Genomic DNA, 17,380 nt, shown 5'->3' with positions numbered 1-17,380 from the left:
ATAATGTGGAGATGGCCGCAGGGAATGGGGCTGGGGGCCGATTCTTGTTCAGTCACCTCTTGAGCCAGTGGGCCTTCCTTTCACGGATCCTCTGCGCTGGGTTATTTGAATGCTTAAATGTCCTTTGAGCTTTTTTCTTTGCGTTATCTTGTATGGGAAGTTTTCTTACGGTAATATTCATTTTGGCCTCGTAGATTTGTCTGTTAGCATTTCAAGGTGGGTCTTTCAGAGCTATTGTCTTTTTGCCTTCTCGGTATCATTGGATTCTCTGTGAATTTCATTGTGGGGGTAGATGGAGACCGAAGTTTAAGGGTGCTAGCCTAGTTTATGTATAAGCAATCCCCGGGTTACATCATTTTCGGGTTAAGTTGTTCCGGACTTAAGGCGCTTTCCTCATGGCGCTGTTAACCTGCTTTACGGCGCTGTAACCTGGACTTACAGTGCTGTTGCTATTTATTCCCATTATAATTATGATGAATGGAACCCCCGCCATAACCCGGGGACTGCCTATGTGTGTGTGTGAGTGTGTGTGTATTCTTTACTTTCAGTAACTTTTTGTAAGTAAGTAATGTAAAACCATTTCAGACTAGAATACATCACTATTAAATCATTTTGAACCCTTCTTTATCGTCTAATTTGCAAAGGTTGGAGTAACATAACCCGGGGACTAACTCTCGCTGTAACCTGGAGACTGCCTGTATTTGTGTGTGTGCGCTTTACTTTCAGTAACTTTTTGTAAGTAATGCAAAATAATTTTGAACCCTTCTTTATCGTCTAATTTGCAAAGGTTGGAGTAACATCATAATCCATATGATTTTGATAGAATTGAGAATGTTTGGCAACTCGTCATCGCTGAACGCCAATCACTATTATGGATGGAGTCTCCCAGCAGCTGCCCAACCATATGAAACCGCATCTGCAAAGTTCCTTGTTGGACGAGTAGCTTCCGTGCTTGACTACCGATCCCCTAGGGTCCGGGTTCGAGTCCCCGCTCTGACAACAAGGAATTAGAGGAATTTATTTCTGGTGATATAAGTTTGTTTCTCGTTGTGATTCGAATCCTACCATAAGCTGTAGGTCCCGTTGCCAGGTAACCAATTAGTTCATAGCCACTTAAAAATATCTCTATAATCCTTCGGGCCAGCCCTAGGAGAGCTGTCAGTCAGCTCAGTGGTCTGGTTAAACTAAGATATACTTAAGATTATTTGCACCAAGGAGGTTTTTTTTGTTTTTGTTTGTTTGCTGAACAGAATTTGAAGATTGGAGAGATTTTCTAGCGTTATCGTAAACGAAATACGTGATTTTTGAGCAGTTGGTGATATCGTTGATTTGGGAATTGTATGCAGGGTAGAACTTTGGCGCTGGATACTTTCAATCCCAGACACCTGGGTTCTCACAGGGGAGCTCCACACGGTCTGCATGCTTATGTAAAATTTCATCAGGAAGACTACAAGGTGGTCCCCTAAGCATATTATTTCTGCTCCGCGAGATTTTCGTTATTTCCTGAGTGATGACGATATTCTTAAAACTCGAACCACACTTACACCTTGCTGATCCCAAAACAAAGTCGTTTGGTACTTTATCTTTGCATTCATACGCATAAAAACATGTATGTGCTTAATGTGTGTGTGTGTATATATATATATATATATATATATATATATATATATATATATATATATATATATATATATATATATTATTTGTGCGTAAGTATATGCGTGCGTAATATGTGCAGCTCCGCCACTGGTGCTGTTTGTTTGTTTCTTTCTGTTGACATCTGGTATCGATCCACAGGCAAGAGGAGTTTGGGAAATCCAGGGTAAAGAGGTGGCCAAACGTCCGCCTGGGAGTGCTCTCTCTCTCTCTCTCTCTCTCTCTCTCTCGTCGATAAACGACTGCACAAGACACAATTTCCAGCGGAGGTTCTGTTGCTTGCATCCTATTGGGGGGCGGTACGTGTTGCTTCGAGGTGCTAACCTTCCCTTCCCTTCCCTTCTCTGTCTCTGTCTCTTCCGCATTGTGACCAAAGTTCCCATCAACTCCCCTTCAGCCTTCTCGTGAGCTCGGTGTCGATGACCGTGCTTGTTGCGACGCCAGATGGCATGCACTAAGCTGTCAGTTTGGTCGAAGGATTCAGATACATTGCGTAACTAACATAATATTGTTTTCCCAGTTAAGTGAAATATTAAGATACTGCGAGTGAATCACTACAAAACTTCAGTTCCGTCAAAGAAGCTGCTTTGATTTTGTTCATGTGAAGAATTGAGTTAAGGAAGAGTGAAGAGTGTTGATTTTGTCTTTCGTTGTTTGACTTCCCTTCGATATTTTCCAGTGTTGAAATGTTCTCTTTTACTAAACGATTTCTTATGTTTTCAAGAGATTTTTTTAAAAAATGTGAGATGCTGAAATATCTCGCAGAAATTTTAATGTTTTTGCGCGGCCATGCAATTGGATTTCTTCACTGCGGGAGAGTTTTACCTGCAACTTCAAAGAAATTATTTTCCGTTTCCCCTTTTTGCTCGACCGTAAGAAAGTTTTCATTTTTCTGCTCGTTCACGTCATCAGAGTTTTTATTTGCATGTACAGTTATTTCAAACTACGCCTGGCTTATATTTCATGTACTGTCGGAAGAGATAGGTTAAAAGAGTGACTTCCTTTCGAAAACTCTCAGATTCTTCGCTGTAAAAAAAAAAAAAAAAATCTATAGAATATTCAGCAGGGAATAGTCAACCCTTTTCCAGGGTAAGAGACTGGGACCCCCTAACTGCCACCATCCTCCATGAGAGGCAGGAGGAGGTAGGTACCCGACGGGAGCACCCCGTGACGCCCCACAGTCCATGGCTATATTATGTGGCGGTAACCGTCTTGCGAGCTTCGTTTTATTAGGTTCTAAGGGGAAACGTATCGGGTTTCATAAACCTTCCTCTCAAATACAGACCATTATTTCTGTTGGGGGGGGGGGGGGGGGGTGTTGGACGACAGAATTTGGACGCCTTCTTTATTTCCTCCCCTTTGGCGCGAGAGATGGACGCGAAAGGCAGTTCTTTGTGATGATGATTGGGTTTATTATTATTAAGAATAAACCCTTCCAGTTTTTAACAGTGAGCTTTAAGAGCGCTGGGAAATAGCTTGTAAGGGACGCTGTATTTGTCATTTTCAACCTGACTTCGGAATGTGCTCTAGATATGATTGGCGTTGTTTGTCTCAGGATTTTGCTTTAGATATGATTGGCGTTGTTTGTCCGGGATTCTCTTTTAATATAATGGCGTCGTATATCCCCGGATTTTGCTTTGAATATGAATGGCGTTGTTTGTCTGGGATTTTCGTTGAATGTGATTGGTGTTGTTTGCCTCCTGATTTTCTTTGAATATGATTGGCGTTGTTTGTTTCCGGATTTTGCTTTAGATAAGATTGGCGTTGTTTGTCTCCGGATTTTGCTTTGAATATGATTGGCGTTGTTTGTCTGGGATTTTCGTTGAATGTGATTGGTGTTGTTTGTCTCCGGATTTTGCTTTGAATATGATTGGCGTCGTTTATCTCCGGATTTTGCATGAAATACGATTGACGTTGTTTGCCAAAACAAGACCTCAGTACAACGAGTGTCCCAGATTGAGAGAGGTGGTATTTTCGGCGAGCTGGGCAGTTGATACAGTCAACAGCAGCAGCAGCAGCAGCAGGAGGCAGAGTGTTTGTAAGCTATTGATGAGTCTGTTTACCAAAAGTGCAGGAAAGGCTGCGAACTACACAGGGAGAGAGAGAGAGTAATATTCCCCGTCGAATAACGTGTTTGCTGTTGCCCTCCTCCTTTTACCGTTAATAAGGCAAAGACAAGAAGCTTGACGGAAATAACAGTTATTTTTATGAAAGGACGGGAAATGCAGCAGAATCTTCGCAGATAGCAAAGGTGTTGAGATTGGAAGGCTTGGAGATTCTCATGTCCATATTAGGCGTTAAGTCCTTCAAGAAAAAAGATCATCATTCACTGTGGCAGTGATCTGGCATGGTGTCCTGCACAGTGAAGACTTGAATGGTATCCGTCACAGTTACCACGTACACTCTGCGCGGTAATTACTTGATGTCCGTTTACGAAAGTGATTTAGGTATATATCTCCAACGATCAGGACTCATTTGATTTGCTGTTGCTTCTTAGTTCAGTGGTGGACAGTTACTTAACGTAAAGGGGCATTTTATACCTCGGAGACTTCCATTAATCACACATCTCGTTCGGAGAAGTCTTGACATCGAGATCTATCGGTAGAACAACCTTGTTTTTACCTCACATTCCGAATGAGGCGTTTTCTCCTGACTTTTGTAGTCCCTAAATAATTTTACTTGTCTTTTTTTTCTTGGGGGGGGGGGGGGGGTTTACATAATAGTAATGAGAGAATATTCCTTGTACAAATATGCATAAGTCGAGCCTTTTTACAAAATAACGATAATGAATTGACGCTGAATTTAATTCGAAGGCTGTCAGACATCAAGTGCAGTATTGAGATCGAATCTGTAGATGGTCTTATTTTATATGTTTCATTTATACGTAAAAAAAAAATAAAGAAAACCTCGAGTGCTCTGGACTCAGTCATGAATATATGAAGCGTTAGTTGTCTGGAATTTGAATACTCGAGCTATACTTTGCGTCTGCGACGTGCGTGCTTCATCCATGTGTTTCCTGGAAACGAGTCTTGAAGCAGTAACAGTTTCACCTTGAGCTTTATTGACACTCCCCTCTGTTCCTTTATTTACTGCCTTCTCGCTGGAGATTTCCCCTCCTCCTCCTCCTCCTCCTCCTCCTCCCCCTCCTCCTTTTCATCGTAGGCTTACCGCCATTGGATCGTTCCGCCGTCTTCCCGTCTCCCTTTCTCCAGAAGCTTCTCCTTTTCACCATAATCTGTTTCCTCATTCGCCTCTTTTTTTTTTTTCCCCCACTCTCCTCTCCCCTCTAACCCCTCCCCCTTCCCCCTCCTCTTCCTAACCAGATCATCCAACAAATCTCGGTTGACTTAACACAGCTTCCTCGTATCCTGAATCAGGAGCGGGGCGGGGCTGGGGAGCCCCCTACTATATATTTTTCTGGCGAACCGCCGACTCTCCTTTTGGTTGTGTTTTCTCGACATTTCACATTTTCAGTTGCATCGTGTTCGTCCTGGACAGTTTTACGACGAAAGATCCATCGTAATTCAGTCGTCTTGTTGGAATCGGTGCTTCTGTTGTGGTATCTTTGCGGTATCTTCTGTTACTGTAAAAAACGATGGTCATTGTTTTTATCGTAAACGTTCCTTGGTGTCTTCGCCCTTTTGTTATCGTTCAACACTAAATGACAATATGAAGAAGTATAAGCGGGGGAATTGGTTTTCGTTGTGGATGATGCGCCCTGTGCTATTGGTTTCTAAGCCGAAGTTTTTTGTTTTTTTTTAACCTTTGCGTTATTTGTTTGTTTTTATGGAATGCTGTATTTCTTCTTTTTGTCTTCAGACACTGACCGTCTATTTGTTGTCTTATGGGAATTAAGCCACTGAGTGTTTTCTTATAATGTCTTTATCATTGACGTCACAGGTGTATACTATTTGGACTCAGCTGTCTGAGTCTGGTGGCCTCCGTCTTGTTGGCTTCATCTAAAAGTGTCTGGATATTTTTGCTCTCGTTTCTGCAAAGGAAAAGTATGAAGTTAATGCTCACCATCATACAATGATGTTCGTAACAAATATATACTTTTGCTGAAATAGCTGACCAAGTTCGAGAGTATTTTAAAAGATACATATAATTGTGCGCGACAATTTTTAAAATGAAAATTGACCCTTTTCAGTATTTCAGTGATAATATTGAGAATGATTTCAGAGGGAATTCAGAACCATTCAGTTGTCTGTCTCCGTCTCCCTTTCTCACTTTCAATGAAATCGGCGCCTGGTGGGTTAAAAAAAAATTCTCTTGTCATGTGACCAGCAACGAATAGCACAGACGGGAAAAATGGTTTCTCTTCAAAGTCGAATATGAATTGCAAAACTGGAAGGAAGGAAGACGCCCCCTTTTTGAAGGCTGTGATTGTAATTCATATCACACCGCTTGTTTCCAGTAACTGATTTGAATGCTGTCTGTATGTGTATCTCTCTCTCTCTCTCTCTCTCTCTCTCTCTCAAAATCATTTCATAGAAAATCTATTACTGATGTTTTTTTTATTATATTCTCTGTATAGAAATACTATCTGTCGTTTACTACTATGCGAGGGAAATCCATCGCTCGACAAGAATTCTAAACTGAATCATGTCACTACATTTTGTAACTTAGGACTTCTGAAACAAACTTCTTCATCTTCCTTAAATTCCACTCTGCCCCCTAGCAAATATATATAAGAAAAGCCCATCGAGAGACAGATCTTTCGTTGCTGCACGTAATGAAATTGCTCTCATTCTCCTACAAGTGTGATCGAGGTGAGTGAGGAAGCAGTATACCCCAAGAAACTGTCCAAGAGACGGTGAATAGGACCTTTTATAGCGGCGCGATTCTCTTCATTCAGGAGGCCAATCTTTTGGAAGTGAGGAAGAGAAGCTCTGTCTCGCTTCGAATGGATGCTGATCGAAAAAGTCGGTGGAAAGGAATGTCACCTTTTGGCAGAGAGGAAAACATCCGAGGAATATGAAATGCAGACCTAAGGAAACGAGCTGGGACCCAAGAGCTCATTCAGTGCCGAAAGGAAATTGACAGTAAGAAGGTTTGAAAAGTGTAAAGGGAGGAAAACCTCACAGCAGTTGCGACAAGGACGCAGCAAAGAACCGTGAATAATGTTCACAGTGCACCACGTGATGTGCACACTAACGGCACTACTTTCTTACGGGGAATATCCTTACGCTTTAATTTCTCAAGTGGATAAGGACGCCTCGCAGTTCCGGACGCAGGTAACGGATTGAATGAAACCGGAAATGGACGCTACCTGCTCCCAGGAACAATTTTTCCCGACCTCTCGTCGTAGTAGTTCAGGCTGGCGTCTCTCGCTTGTTTTTTCTTTCCTCTTATGCGTAGTTCATCCAAAAGAATGGATGCCCTGCGCTTCAGCTGAGCGGAGGTGGGAACGTTCTTTGATCGCCTTTCGTTCTCCTCCTCCTCCTCCTCCTCCTCCTCACGCAGACGTTTGAATCCCTTCAGGTTGAATGATGTCTGAAGAAACAGACAGTCGCTCTCAAGACTGCCTGTCGTGTGGAGGAGGGAGCCTGCTTTTTTTCCGGGCCAACTTGCAAACGAGGAAACGAGTGAAGTTGGCGGTGGTCTGTTGCCATGGTGTACTGTCGCGAAACTTGGGGTAGGCTTCCCAAAACAAGATGAAATGCAGCGGAAGGGGAGGCAGGCTTGGGGTATCTCTCTCTGGCAGGTGTTGTTTTCATGTGATCACACGAAAGCTGTGTAGAGTAGAAACATGAGTTTTCTTTCTTTTTTTACTGGGGTTATTGGAAAGAGGTGGAACGTATTATTATTATGGGAAGCAAGGAGAGAGAGAGAGAGAGAGAGAGAGAGAGAGAGAGAGAGAGAGAGAGAGACTGGAACGGGTTGGGCAGAGAACGGGGGCAGTTGGGAGGGCAGTGTTTTCACTGAATATTGATCCGACAGAGGAGATCTCGCCCTTACCTCGCACGCGCCTTCTATCCCCCCTCCCCCCATATCCTTCCCCCAGGTGGAACTATTACACCCTCTATCGTTGTCTACTCTCTCCTCTCTCTCTCTCTCTGGCTCACTCCCCCCCCACTCGCCTTTTCCCCTTCGCTTCTACAGACGCACACCAACAGGCACACACGGATGCTGCCTCCCCCCCCCCCCCCCGCTCTCTCTCTCTCTCTCTCTCTCTCTCTCGCCTCTCTCTCTCTCTCTCTCGTCTGCTCTTTGTCTGTTGGCACTGACGCCGAAGTCGCCGTAGGCCCAGAGTTGTTTCGGCGATAGATGGCCTCTTCGGGAGAAGTTGGCTGGACTCTTTTATGATCGTCATAGATGTCTGGGCGGATTTTAATTCACTTTTGAGATCCTCTGGTGGCACTTTGATGCTCTCTCTCTCTCTCTCTCTCTCTCTCTCTCTCTCTCTCTCTCTCGCCATTAAATCTAGGCCTTTAATCTCGTTTGAACGGGTCGAAGAATTTGCCTAATTTTTGACGAATGGGCAGCCTTTCTATTTGTCTGTTCTAGATCATGGCCATTACTGGTCTACGAAGATTGAAAATGAGATTGAATTAGTTTCAGGATTAGATATTCCTCAGATATTCCTGAAAATGTACATTTTGCAAAGGAGACTTCATTTGAAGGTGTTGATAGGCCAGTCATTTATTGAAAGCGTGTGATATTTTATAGAAGGTCAAACTGTACTTGACAGCTTTGTTCAAATGGTGCTGGGAGTTGGTTTGTTGGGGGGAGGGGGCGATTTCCGAGTATTTAATACTACCTTGAAAAGGCGATTTCCTGACCTCACGCATTTGGTGGAAATGGAAGGCTCAGTTTTTTCCTTTTTTAGGTTTTTTTCCTTTTTTGTCGTCTATTTCATTTTCGAAACATTATGAAAGTCTGAAAAACTGGGGAGTTGATTTTTAAACGAAATCATTTGGCGTTGCACCTGGTAAGTTAACCACTTTTAAATAATTTGTTCCTTTTTTTCGAAATTGTTTTGATCGTGGTCCGCTTAGACGAAGTTCCATACTATTGCTTTTTTGTTTTTTTCAGCCATTTTTATTGCAATTTTTCTTTCTCACTCAAAGATTGGACGATCATGTAACTACAAGGCTAAAAATAAGCTCTATTGTTTATTTGTAAATAGTTTCTCACAATTAAATAGTGAAATAAACAGAATGAGTTTGTAAACATAATCTATATATTATGATCTGCACGTAACGATGGTCTGGGCAGCTAAATTTGATTCAAATAGTTCGTCGTGTTATGTCTTCAAAGGAATTTGCTTGGTAAACTCCTTAAGATTTTTTCCCTTTCATTTTCAATTCATGAAACGTTAGAAAGTGACTTGTCAAAATGCTTATGGCCCATCCTAGCTTATCAAACACGTATAAATTGCGCAGATTTATAAGGAGTAAGAAATAAATAGTTGAAAATAATTTCTCAAGTCTTCTGACAGTTTGTATAGGATATCTTTTCTCGTTCTGATCAGCTTTGTGGGGGGGGGGGTGGAATCTGCCCTTCTATCCGGCTTCTTCCGCTCCCTCGCTGTACATTGCAACAGAGCGCACTTCCTGTAAACTGTGAAACAACACCCCCCCCCCCCACCCTGTGGCCCTAACGGTCGAATTTTGCCACCAGGCATCATCGGGCCAACGTTGGAAGGGGTGGATGTAAACAAAGGTTCCCCTACGTTCAGAAGCCTCAGCGGTTTTGTGATTACGGAAGTAAATACTTTCAGGCTTAAGATGTAACACGATATCACATATTTCGCTTTTACGTTAGTTCTCCCTTTCCATGGTTTTGTGGTCCGGCTCAGTCCTCCAACTTTTTTTTTTTTTTTTTTTTTTTTTTTTTTTATTTTTTTTTTTACCCTCCTAATGTTTCGTTTTTTCACAAAAAATGAAACCCACATACACACACACACCTCCATTGTCCAAGACGCTGACAAAACCCAGTTATTTCCCAGGTTTTTTTTTTTTTTTTTTTTTTTTTTTTTTTTTTCTTTTATTTTTTAAAACTGTTCAGGTCTCAAATTATTTCGTGTTTTGAAAAGCGTAGGAGAGAGATGTGTATGTGTGTGTGTGTATATATATATATAATATAATATATATATATATATATATATATATATATATATATGGATATATATATATATATCTATTATATAATATACATACATATATACTATATACATATTTATATATATCATATATATATATATATATATATATATATATATATATATATATATATATAATATAAGGTTATCCACGTGTACTTTGAGATGACTTGCGGTTTGGGTTTCTTTTGTCATACGAGTAATCTCTCGGGATGTTCAAACCACAGGCGACCGCCATCTGCTTCCTTCTTTTATCTATCAGTGTCGTCTGACAGAGGTGTATCTCTCTCTCTCTCTCTCTCTCTCTCTCTCTCTCTCTCTCTCTCTCTCTCTCTCTCACACACACACACACACGTCGTATTGCTGTATAAACTTTTAATTATGTTCAAAGACTGACTGACCGTTTGTTGGATCTTCCCTATAGATTATAATCATAAACAGATACGTTCATTTTTTATTCTGAACAGTATATTGTATCTATTGAGTGTCTCTTGGACCTCAATTGTATAGCGTCGCTAAAATTCGTAAAATTTTCATTGAACTTTATATTTTGAAATCGGCCGCACTGGGGACCACAAAATGGAAAATAATGAAGGACAGATATTGCTCGTAATAAAGATAGATTTTCGTGTTTAACTTTTCTCTTCTTAAGAAGAATATTTTCTGATATATTAGGTTGTGTTTAGGGATTCTTATCGACCAACCACTTTAGACAAAGTCTACGGGATTAATACGACACTTTCCACTATGGATATAGCATTGATTTACGAATATTAGTTTTCTGTGAAAAACAAACGTACATAGATGCACTCTTTAGGTTACTTTACAAGGCCTTGAAAAGTGTCACTATTTCAATTGGATTTGTTTATTTAACTCTACAGTTTTTCATTTTTTTTTCCTTCCTGTAGATTCAGGCAAGTTATTTATATATAAAGGTAGATTCATTGAATCTTGTCATGAAAGTATAAATATGTGTGTGTGTATGTATGTGTTTGTGAGTGTGTGTGTATGTATATGTATATATTTGTATGTATGTCTGTATATACACACAAATATATTTATATGCTTCATTTGACAGTCTACTTTGCATTCTCCTTTTACACAAATACCCTATAATGTTTCCCTTCCTTATCTCTTTGAAGAAAGAGACGGGCTAATCGGTATTTTTCTCTCTTAAGACTGCGATCAGCTGTCTATTTTGACGCTATGGATTTTTAGATATTCATCAAATATATGAATTCGTGTTTGTAAAGTGGCGCTTACTTTTTATCCCCACCACTCAAGACGGATATTCTCTCTCTCTCTCTCTCTCTCTCTCTCTCTCTCTCTCTCTCTCTCTCTCTCTCTCTCTCTCTCTCTCTCTCTCTCTCTCTCTCTCTCTCTCTCTCTCAAAACACACACAGCACACACACAATTAACACACCTATTGTAGGTCTTATTGTTGTAAATATTTTATTGTAATCTCCTGAAAGCCCCAACCCATTGTCTTGGGTTCTTTCCCACCTCCCTTTTTCTTCCTGCCTCTCTTTTTCCTACTACCTCTTCTTCTTCCTGCCTCTCTTCTTCTTCCTACCTCTCTTTTTCTTCCCCTGAGCCACTTCATTGCACTTGTCCTCCTCTTGTGTTTACAAAGTGTGTAATTAAACTTTTAGAAATCGATTGTCTGTGTACATGTGTCTGCGTATTTTTATGAGAGAGAGAGAGAGAGAGAGAGAGAGAGAGAGAGAGAGAGAGAGAGAGAGAGAGAGAGAGAGAGAGAGAGAGAGAGAGAATTATCTAAAATTATAGGATATTCTGACAGGCTACAAATATACCCTCCGTCCCCATCCTACTGCAACGTTTTGTCACCTGATTAATTTTTTTGTTTTTCAAAAGAATATTTCTATGCATTCTCGTTCCAAAAACTGGGATTATAGAGGATATTTGATATTTTCATTAGCCATATCAATATATACATACTTACATATACGTGAACACATACATTGTGCACACACGTACGTATAAATGTATGCATGTATAAATGGGTCAGATTGTTCATGCCATGTCTCATTTTTGTAAGGCAGTCTTATGGTTAAGTAAGTGATAGTAATTGCAAGAATTCGGTCACTTGTAAATGCAGCAATTGCCTTGGAAAGATGCAGTAACGCTCGTAGAAAGCAAGAAAGAAGACCAGGTCACCACTCGTCACGACAGCGCTTAGAAGCCTTGCTGGAAAAAAAAAAAAAAAAAAACTCGTTTGCCTGGGCAGGGATAAGAGGGCGTTTCTTCTAAAGATGTTATTCTAAGTGGGATAAAGGGGATGTCTTTGTCCTTTCAGTGTGGTTGTCTCGCCTGTGGTTCTTCCTCCGTTTCACTTCTTTGGTCTGCTTTGGCTTCCAGTCTTGGTGTATTTGTGTTGAATAATGGTCAAGATACGCAAATTTATGCTTGTAGAATATGTTTCTTTAATGGTTTCCATTTTATATACACACGTGTGTGTGTGTGTATATATATATATATATATATACATATATATATATATATATATATATATATATATATATAATATATAGTATAATAAGAGGAACCCATAAAAATGCCAAAATATAGAAAGTAAGTAGTCTATTTCAAGAGACTACTGTCTCTCACTCTCAGTAGTCTCTGAAATGTAGTACTTACACTTCCTGTATTTTGGCGTTTTTTATGGGCTCCTTTTATTAGATGGAATTCTGTTGTAACGGAACATTTTTACCAGTCACAACACACACACACACACACACACATATATATATATATATATATATATATATATATATATATATATATGTGTGTGTGTGTGTGTGTGTGTGTGTGTGTGTGTATGTATGTATGTATGTAGTATGTATGTATGTATGTATAACTGAATCACGAAAGTTTGGAACGTGATAAATGCATAAATGAAGGTATAAGCCACGAAGGAAAGTGAAGCACTGGAGTAGCTGCAAGATCTTTCGACTCAACGTCCTTTACTTTGCAGACAGACTGCTAAGTAAAGGAGGTCGAGTCGAAAGATCTTGTAGCTACTCCAGTGTTTCACTTTTCTTCGTGGCTTATACTTATGTGTGTGTGTATATATATATATATATATATATATATATATATATATATATATATATATATATATATATATATATATAAACACAAATACGCATGCATGCTATCTTACACGAACGTTCACGAGCCGTTTCTGATATTTATCTATTTACGTGTGTGTGTGAACGCTTATGTGTTTTTTTGCGATCTCTACACTTTCATTTGAGTTTGTGTAGATCACCTTATTATAGAAGTGTCTGTCCTGCTATTTGTAGCAATGACGAGTCCCAGCTGATGATTGAGGTTTAGTCAGTTGTCTCTCGTCTCTGGTGCCAGCTGCTACTATATAGCCAGTGTCTTTGAAGCCGTAGGTTGTTCCAAAATCAGTGCTGCTTGAGTTTTTTTTTTTTTTTTTTTTTTTTTTTTTTTGTTCTACGGCCTTGTATTTTCTGCCTACAACCCATGATTTTGGAAATAAGGCTTTGCCGAGCTTGCCTGCATTGCTCTTGAACATTACACATGAACATTGCATGACTTCTTTTTGTGTGTAAAGCAGGGCGCCTTTTTCTTATTTTATTTATAGAAATATTGTGAGTTACTACTCCGAAATCTTTTGTTTTCAAATTCTTTTAGCAAATAATTGTGTGCGTGCCTTGAGACCCAAATGCGGCTGAATATTTAATTTCAATTAAGATTTTTTTTTTTCACGTTTTCAATGGCGAATAGAGTGCTTTCAAGCCCTCCGAGATTAGGACACACACACACACACACACACAGCCTGCGCATCACAGTCGAAGGGGCCATAAATTCCAAACACAAGGCCACTGACAGGTATAAATCGAGTAAGCCCTGTTCTTGACGTATTTCAATTCCCTGAGCGAACTGATTCGTCGGCCTCTTCAGCATTTTTCGGTTGCTGTCACCCAAGCTCTCGTACTGAAGTGGCCCAGCCTGCCTAATTCGTTTTCTGGTGCCATTACAAGACGGGGGAAAGGGTTGCTCTGCTATTCAAATTATTCGCCTAATCCAATTTATCATCAGTTTCGTTTGTCAGCACGCTGGTGTCCAACAGCTGGTAACTTCTTGGCTTCAGTATGTAGTTTGAAAAATTCAATTTGGAAACCTCAAAAATCAGTGGTGTTTGAACTAAAATGCAGAGATTTCAATGCGTTCGAGGAATTACTGTATGCAATAGAATTCTCCCTCATCTTCACAGATTACAGTTTCCATGTACGCCACTAAAAAGAAAGGAAAGTGAAAAGCACTAAATTGTGGTTAAGAAACAGACTAACTTCAACTTAAGACTGCAGACATTCGCTCTCGCTTGAAATAAGAATAGAGTTACGGAGGATTGATGTGCAACCAATAAAATTTACAGGTTGGGTACAAGAGGTCCTGTATCATTGAAGTCAGTGAGTATTCTGTGACTTAACTGAGGGCGTTTTGGGAGGAATTTGTGATAAACTCAAAGGGGCCAATCTTATCCACATTGCTATGGCGTTCCAAGGTAAAGTCTTTGGGTGATTGTTCCTTGTCCCAGAAACGCGGTTTCATGGGCCACTCTCAGTTTGGCTCTGTCCAAGGTACTCTAGTAAATTATTTCGACAAGCTCGTCTGTCACTTTGAAAATGGCATTTATAAGATTGATAATATGACCTTACGAAGATATGGATCAATCTCTTGACCTATTTTTTATTTTCGTCTTGAAACAGTATATTTTCCTGGATATCAAGTCATGTTTTGCCTGTTCCAGAAGATATCACGGAAGCAGAATGTAATGGTTGCAAATAAATATACTTCTCCCCAGTGCTCTCTCTCTCTAAGAATGCTGGAAAGCTGAATTTTAAAGATCTAAGTAAGTACCTTTCATTCGGGCATCTGCTTCCTCCTAGTTAGAATGCATCTGAGAATAATTAGAGGTGATTTGATACCCCTTTAGATATTACAGTTTTTACCCAAGACAATATTGGCAAGAGTTTATGAGCTTAGAATAGTGAACTTTGATTTTAGCGCTGCCTTTTGCCTAGTTATTATGATTGGGACACCTATTTTTGTCAATTTTACACCTTAGGTTTTTGGGAGGATGGACTTGGTCTTCTTGCCTGATTTTCAAGGGACTTTTAGCACTGTGTTTTCGCTGATTGTGTTTACAGAATGGCCTGCGCCTGCTATGTCTGGCGTTCTGCAAGACAGTGTTCTGGGATCTTGACTGTTCTTTAGCCATGAGTGGAAATGCAATTGTCATATTTCAGGATGCGAGTGAAGTACACATGGATGTTGTAAATCTCTTTCAGTATCATGTAGTAAGTAATTGATGTGTTGTAAACGACTGTGAATGAGATTGGACTTATAAAATCTGGGCATAATTGATTAGCTGGTATTGTACTGTGCATTCCATCAGTTATTCACTGGCACTGCTGTCAACCTTACTTGAGGATTCTGACATTTTATGAGCTCTTGGTGTCACTTTCCACACCAAGTTGGCCCTATTTTGGAACTCCTTCAAACAGCTAGATGTTGCTAGCAAGGTTGCAGTAATACAGTGCAATTTCCCATATTTCTCTTACAAAGATATTGCTCCATTGTCTTGATGTCAACTGTATAGCCTGGCGTTTATCTTTATGACCAAAACACTAATAATTGCAGTTACCTTTTTTCCTGAGAGATGGAGGGATGATTATTATTTTTACCGTGGTATTTCCCAAATGGTCTTTGTGAATCCATTTTTGGTAGAGAACTTGCGCTGTTCTTAGTAGTGGCTGGCGCCTCTGGAGTTCTAGTATGCTTCTTGTTCTGAAGAGCTTAATGTCCTCACTCAGTCTTGTGACAGAATCCCTCATTCATCCAGTGGTGTTCTGGGAGTTACTGAAGTTATATTATACAGTTAAATATGTATATGTGTGTGTGCGTGTGTGGCGTCTGGATTTCAAGAATTGTTCTACCACTCGTACGCATTTGAGAGAAATGTCTAAAAAAATTGATAAGCAGGTTTGTGGCTCTTTACCTTTATTTAATAAAAAAATGTAATAATAATGACAGTTAATGAGAGTAGAAAACATTTTAAGATTAGTGAAAGAATTCGAGTAAGTTTTACGCATTGTTTTTACCGAGGTTTAATCTAAGAGGAGAATCGGTTCATTTTGGGGTAAAATGTTATTTTGTAATCCCTTTGAGTAATAATGATAATATTATATAATGGTAATAATAGACAGACGGAAATCACCTGAAACAGGTGTCTTAGAGCTCGGCTCGAGGTGTATTATGGAAAAGAAACACAATTCGATCCTTCAGTAGTTTATGCTGGGATATCGTACCATACTTGATTGTTCCTTGGGTTGGACGGGGCGGGGCGGTGGGGGGTACGTCCTGGAGGGCGTTAGGCGTCTTCCTCATTCATGGGGTTTGTTTGTATGTTGTTTCAATGGTTTTTTTTTTTTTCTCTCTCTCTCTCTAAGTTATTGAAGGTCAGAACAGTTATGCATATGACTCCACAAGAAATGTAGTTATATTATAAATATAAAATTAAAACAGCAATTGCGCGCCAGTGCTTGCTGGTGACTTCTCCTGAAACACATGCAAAATACACGAATATCCGCGGTTATCAAAACTTTTTGCTCTCTTGAATGCATTTTGAGACTTTTTTGACATTGTAACTTTTGGCGTTGGTTGTGGACTGCCCATTTTTTGCTTTGGTGTTGCCATTCTGATATTGCGTGTTATTGTGACGTCCTTCTCAATCTGTTCCGATGTCGACCGCAAACAGGTTCAGCGAAGCCAGCGACAACAACAACAACAACGAGGAGCAAGGAGGAGTACGAAAGCTTGCGACGAACGAGGAATGTAGGAAGAGAGAGAGTGTGTGTGTGTTCTGGAGATCTGTAGAGCAGCCATTGCTTATTGACCGATAAGGAACCCTGAGGGGCGGAGAACCCCTGGCACGGATCTGTGATAGTCGTGATAACAAGGAAAGTGAACAGCTCAATCTTCTTCTGCTTCTACTTCACTACTTCTGCTTCCGCTGCTGCAGTATTATTACTACCGTTTGTTATGACAGAACTCATTCGCGATAACAGGTAACAATAATAATAATAATAATAATAATTCTATCGGGAATCGTAGCGATCCGTAGTATGTGATATCTCGCTCTCCATATCTGCTTCTTCCGTATGTGTTGTCTCAGCCGGCGAGAGGTCTCCTTGTGACGGTGGTGATGGTGATTATGATCGTGGTGAAGAGATGGTGAGATATGGGTGAAGATCTGTGAGGAAGACAGACCGACACTTTTGTTTGTGAGAAAGCGAAGCGAGACTTACTAGATAGACATAAGGACCCAACGGACGAACCATGTCGGAGTGAGGAGGAGGAGGCTGACCAGGGGAGAAGACGCACACAAGAGAGGGAGGAGTCGCCTCTGTCTCTCTTTGGCCCTCTTCCGAGGGACTCCTTTTCTCACCGAGAGTAACCTGACAACTTCTGCTCAAAATGACCGAAGAAATGTCGGTCGCCACCGTGGACGGGGCCATGCAGCAGCAGCAGCAGCAACAACAGCAGCAACAGCCTGGTGCA

At 40.4% G+C, this 17,380-nt stretch overlaps 1 protein-coding gene across 11 annotated transcripts in view; it reads left to right on the top strand.

The window, feature by feature from the left end:
• Positions 1–17,380, top strand: part of LOC135207210 (proton channel OtopLc-like) — a 771,996-nt gene that overhangs the window by 682,957 nt on the left and 71,659 nt on the right. The gene's annotated exons all lie outside the window — the stretch shown is intronic.

The sequence above is a fragment of the Macrobrachium nipponense genome, chromosome 32, assembly GCF_015104395.2.
Source record: "Macrobrachium nipponense isolate FS-2020 chromosome 32, ASM1510439v2, whole genome shotgun sequence".
Taxonomy (NCBI): Eukaryota; Metazoa; Arthropoda; class Malacostraca; order Decapoda; family Palaemonidae; genus Macrobrachium; species Macrobrachium nipponense.
Note: the sequence above shows the minus strand (reverse complement) of the source record. Positions and strands in the feature narration are given on the sequence as shown.